Source organism: Anser brachyrhynchus (assembly GCF_964034855.1).
Source record: "Anser brachyrhynchus genome assembly, chromosome: 2".
NCBI classification, from domain to species: Eukaryota; Metazoa; Chordata; class Aves; order Anseriformes; family Anatidae; genus Anser; species Anser brachyrhynchus.
In genome coordinates, this window is record NC_137695.1 from 39,929,635 (window position 1) to 39,935,595 (window position 5,961).

The following is a 5,961-nucleotide window of genomic DNA, read 5'->3' on the forward strand; positions in this document are numbered from 1 at the left end:
ATTTTTATAACTCAGAATCAGTTCAGAACACCTATATGGCTACATTTTTATTGCCAAAAATGCACACAAAGTAAACAAGATATACAAAAGCATAATAAACTAGTGAAATGCATATTGTGACTTAGATCTCCACAGAAGTCTACAAGCTCCAGTTATGAAAGCCTGACTATATTTAAAGTTCCTTTTAATGATACTTGACTATACTCAAGGAAAGAAAGAAAACCAGACTTCAGAAAAAGATATTTTACCACGGATGAAAACATGAAGATCTCTCTTTTTACTCTATTGTCCACTTTCTGGAACAGAAGATTAGTGGTATGTGAGAAACACTACTGAACTACAAAATTAGTATAGAGGGAATCAAGATGTTTGGAGTAGATCTGTTCATATCAAGATTAAATTCAAAAGAACAGTGTTTCTGTACTAGATATCTGGGATTCAGTTTAGGATTAAAGTTCAGCCAAGAATCATGAATGCCAAAGTTTGGGCACACATGAGCTATTCTGGTCAGATTTCTGACCCTGCTTAAAACTCACATTCAGGAATTCATGACCTCCATTCTAGTTCTGAATCTGAATCAAAAAGAAAAGCAATCTCTAAATTAATCCTTTTTTAAGAAAAGGGTGACTCAACAGACTTATATCAGTGCACTTAGTCAGACTATTTTATGTCCTCTGAGGATATGGCTTAATGAGGAATCAGCTCTTTAACTTGTAAAGATGAAGACTGAAATCACAAACAGGATGTTCACAAAAAGCAACACATTATGAATTACTTCAGAGTATTTCATAAGTCTACACACTTTTCCACTGGCTATAGTCCCAAATGGAAAACTGATGTAGAGATGATTGTTATAAAATAAAAAAATATGAAGTCTTCATTGGCAGTAGACTAGTGAAAAGACAAGAATTCATTCTTGGAGCAGCTTGGAAAAGTTTGTCTTTATTCCACACACATTTTGTTTATGTTACAAGACAGTTACAGTTGAGGGAACCTTTACTGATTTGTCTTGAAAGTGGATTTTTCTAAATGCCTGCAGGAGACAGCTCAGTATGATAAATCTGGTTCAATGTTGTTGATCTCTAAAGGTATTGCGGCTGCTATTTTCACATGAGATGTTTAAGAGGTGCTTTAGAAATGTGAAATTATCAAAATGCTCATTTCCTGGTTAGTTTTGCGCCACTGCACAGCTGTGCTCAATTAGGCAGACATCTGAAAAACAACAGGAAAAAAAAAGCAAAAAACAATGCATTCTTCTAGCCATTACATTTTTAATTTCTACAAGCAAAAAGCCTAAAATAGGTCATATCAGAAAACAGACTGCATGAAGATCCCTGTGTAGTTAGTTGTAATTTCTTGGAGAAAATTCAGAGAAGCTTTTTTCATTTCCCCTCATGTCATTGTTTTCTAAACTCAAGCAACCATGAAGAAGTTGGATAACATTTTTTCTTGTTCTAGCATCTGAAGTTCACAGTCAAATACCAGCTCTGTTATGCTTGACATAAAGTCTAAGATCCCCACCTTAAGGTCTTCACAGTCTGCAACAGATTCATAAGAGATGATGAGAGTGACAGAAACACTCAGAGATAATACTTCCACTAGCCAACCCCTCCTAAAATATTTTTGGAGATCAGTCTTAAGCTGTATTCACTCTGGTCTCAGCAATCAAATTACTCTTCAACTCCCCATTGATTTCCTCTGGTTTCTGTGTATCTAGATCCATCTATTCTGGACAAAATAAAAGGAGAGAAACAAACAAACAAACAAACAAAAGACAAAATGATCCTTTTTGATACAGAACAACAAATCTCAAAGCAGTTTTAGAGTTTAGGACTGCTCAATTGCTTTCTTCATATACTATCAAGCTGGACTGTCAGAGTTTGATTTTCCATAAAAGAGAGAAATGTAAGTACATCATTTCCTATTATCTCATTTATTTTTGAGGGACTACAAGTAAACTTTTAGGAACAATCTTCCAGTTAAATGTAATTCAATACTAAGCTATGTAATTTGGGATAGGATTTTTGTGAAAAATGTTAAAGAGATATATTTCAGTAAAGTGCAGGGACACATTTATTTATTTATTTATTTATTTTTATAACAGCTTATGAATTCTAACCAGGATTTGGCCAATGAGACTTTCTTCCCATATTTTTATTTCTCACTGTTTTAAGAGCAAATCAGCACCATGTGTTCCAAGTAACGTGCTTTACCGGCCTCTCATGGCATGATGACCATTCTGCTCTCTTCTGTCTTAGATGCTGGGTATACCAGATGGTTTTAGGACAATAGAATATAGCAAAGAAGGTCATTTAACTGCTTCTTCATTTTCATTTCTACTTATTTCCTGTATACTGTGCTCACAGATAGAATTACTTGGCAACTGCTCAATGGCAGCAAAACAGAAAGATATTACCTTACCTTGGAGAGAAAAGCAGAGCTGAGTGGGACTGGTCTACTTACTCACATGGTTGTCTTTTCGTTACTGGTCTGGCACTTTTATCATGCTGTTTCTAAGAAGTGAACAGGAAAACAACTGTCTCATGAGACAGATATACATATACAAACCCTTGGTTGCCTGAAGTTGTGTAATAATCATCCAGTCTCTGTAATACCAAATATGTGTCAGACTTTATAAAATGTTGCAGTCATTCTGCCCAAATTCCAGCATTTGCTGATGATTCATCCCAAAAGTCAACAGAGAGAGAAGAAACAGAAGTTCCTGTGAAAAAGATGTCTACCCTCCCAGTCTAATTGGTGGAGATGAGCACATTTTCCACAGAATGTTGTTTTCTGCAGAAGGAGAGAGATCCAGGCACAGATCTCTCAATTTTCCCTAGTTTGGTGAAGACATTTAGTAGTTTCATTTGATATACAAAAAGCTTCTACTAGGAAAAAAAATTAAAAAAAAAAAAAAGCCATTCTGGACAGCTATGCTCTAGACTAACAGAATGGAGGATAAAAATCTTCTTTTCACAGAGGTAATCTATGTCACCAGATAGCTGGGTATTTGATAAGACAGGAAGGAAGCTTGTATATTGATTTATTTCAGCATAGCACTTATCCACAAAACACTCTAGGTTCCTGTAGTGATCTCATTTTGAATCAGAAGTACACATATTGGACAGTTTTCAAATCCTATTAGGCTTAGATATAGTTTGTCTGCTACATTTATTTGAGGAAGAGATAGAGAAAAGTCAACCATGAAAAGTGGCAGAACATGGGAAACAGAATAGCACGGAATGCAGCTCTTCAAGATTTCTGAGAATATTAGTTCCTTGTACTAACTTATCTTATCTTAGACAAGCATCTCCTAAATTATAAATAACTCAATCATTTCAGGAAAATAAGATCTAGTCATGTCTCAATAAGTGTTCACCTATTCATATGTTTCTAGTCCCCCCCATTATAAATTAATTTTTTTCACCCATTACTTCAGAAAATCTATTGAGCATCTTCATAATTTATGCCCCTCTAATTAAGGTAAGGTCAGATGGCGAGAGGCAGGATCCACCTGACAAAGTGGTGCAAGAGCATCTCTACTAACATTTCTTAATCTAGTAATGAGGTTAAGATGGGGATGGTAACCAGAGACTGGTAAGAAGTGACGCATGGGTTGAAGTGAGGAGGTGCGTGATAGACAGCATTATGAGGGAGGTCCTCACAGTTGTCCTGTGAAAGCAGCTTCACTGAGTCCTCCTCAAGTACCTGTAAACATGTCTACAGCACGGGAAATGAACGGACAATAAAAAGTCCATGAACAGCTGCAGAGCTATGAGCTCATTAGGATTACACAGATGTGGTGGGACTGCTTGTGCACCAGAATTGTTGTAAAAAACAAAACAAACAAACAACAAAAAAAACCAACACTACTTAAAGGCATGGAAAATTGCCTGGGAACTGGTGATGTGCCAGTCAAGAACTTATGGACAAGGATCAGAGGTGACAAATGACATCTTAACAGGCTCCTGCTATAGCTACCTGGATTTTGTAGTACCTTTCAACATTGTCAAGCCAAATTGAAAAGATATGGTTTGGATAAGTGGAATATACATTAGATGGATACATGGCAATACAAGGGCTCTACAAAGCTCAGCTGGGGCCTACTTACTCATGGCGTTCATCAAGGGTCAATACTGGCACCAATAATATTTGATGTTTTCATTATTGACCTGCACGGCAGGACAGAGTGAACTCTCAGCAAACTTGTGGTCAATACCAAATGAGTGGGAAAGGTTGATCTCCTGGAGTACGGGGCCACTGAGGGACTTTAGAAGCTGGAGATACAGGCTGACAGGTATCTCAGGAAGCTCAGCAAAAACAAATGCCATGTCCTTCACCTGGGATGGAAAACCTCACTGCAGTGCTATGGACTGGGGGCTGACCAGCTGGTAAGCAGCTTTGCAGAAAATGACCTCGGTGGTTCTGATGGACACCAAGTTGAACATGGCACAGCAATGTGCCCCTGCAGCAGTGAAGGCCAATCACATCCTAGGCTGCATCAGCAAGAATGTTTCCAGCAGGTCCTGGAAAGTAATTCTTCCCCTCTATACATCACTTGTCAGACCACATCTGGGGTACTGTGTCTACTTTTCAACTCTTCAAAAAAATAAAGACATTGAAGTACTGGAAGAAGTTAGCTGCAGGTACCTGTATGATCTGGGGACTACAGCATACCACAGAATCACAGAATGTCCAAGGTTGGAAGGGACCTCTGAAGATCATCTAGTCCAACCCTCCTGCCGAGCAGGATCACCTAGAGCACATTGCGCAGGATGACATCCAGATGGCTTTTGACTACCTCCAGAGAAGGAGACTTCACAGCCTCTCTGGGCAACCTGTTCCAGTGCTCTGTCACCCTCACAGTAAAGAAGTGCCTTCTCATATTCAGCCAGATATGTCATATGAGAAGAGGCTAAGAGGACATACTGTCTTCAGCCTCAAGAGCAGAAGGTTACGGTGTAATCTTACTGCTCTCTCCACATAATGTGAGAGTTAGCAGTTAGACTACCCGGGACAGTCACTGTGTTGGGATAAAAGGCAACAATACAGCTGCAAAAAGGTAAATTCTGATTAGTGTAACAATTTATCTTTTCACCGCGAAGATGATAAACTATTGTAAATGTTGGCCAGAAAGCATGCAAAATTACTTTACCTGGGAATATTCAAAATCAAACTGGACAAGGCCCTGCTCCAAGCTGACATGGCTGTGAGAAGGGGATGGTCCACTCCCACATGAATTAATCTGTGATTCTGTGAATTAATACAGGCAACTGCAGGGGGTTAGTGAGAAATAAAATAGTTAAATGTTTGTCATGGCTGCAAAGCACGTTGTTTCTTTGAAGACTTTCCTATCTGGTCTTCTGGATCACAATGTGTTACTTCTGATGTCTTCACCTCTCTCAGCAAGAAAGTTGTAATTTGCTTAATCTTATTCCAAGTGCCTGATTACAAGCCTTAATCACGCAGCAGGCCTGACCATAATTAGTACCTGACGATCTTCCTTTTGGGAGTTGTGAGTAATGGTAAATTCAGGATCCAAAAAGTATCTTTGAAGCAAAATATTGCTTAATTTTAACAGTAGGAAGAAGGCAGAGCAAAAAAATAGTTTTGCTGAACTGTAACAATGTGTATGGGTGAGATTCAGTTAAAGACATATGAATGTCCACATTGTTTACATCAGAGATAATCTATCCAGGATATTTTTATTATTACAAGAAGTTTAGAACAGTTTCAGATCAAAACAGAAGTCTAGCATAGGTCATATGTATTGCATACTAAGACTGCCTTTTAACTCTTTATTGATTATACTGAAAGAAAAGCAGCCAAGTGTGACTCTTTTACCTACAGATACAGTCACTGTAAATGTCTACACTACATTAAATAAGTCCCAAAGTTACAGTTCTAGCTTATCTCTGTAGTCTGGATTCCATTCTACATCCCCAAACTTGCCCTTTAGTC

At 38.1% G+C, this 5,961-nt stretch overlaps 1 long non-coding RNA gene across 2 annotated transcripts; it reads right to left on the bottom strand.

The window, feature by feature from the left end:
• Positions 1-360: 360 nt before the first annotated feature.
• LOC308189587 lies at positions 361-5,547 on the bottom strand. Of its 2 annotated transcripts, none has more exons than XR_013946454.1 (3): positions 5,156-5,547; positions 1,522-2,513; positions 361-1,212 (listed from the first exon to the last, which is right to left on the bottom strand). It is a non-coding gene; the product is annotated as an uncharacterized lncRNA (long non-coding RNA). The 2 variants fall into 2 exon arrangements; XR_013946455.1 differs by lacking the exon at positions 5,156-5,547 and having other exon boundaries at positions 1,522-1,728; positions 2,422-4,600.
• Between the last annotated feature and the right edge of the window lie 414 nt (positions 5,548-5,961).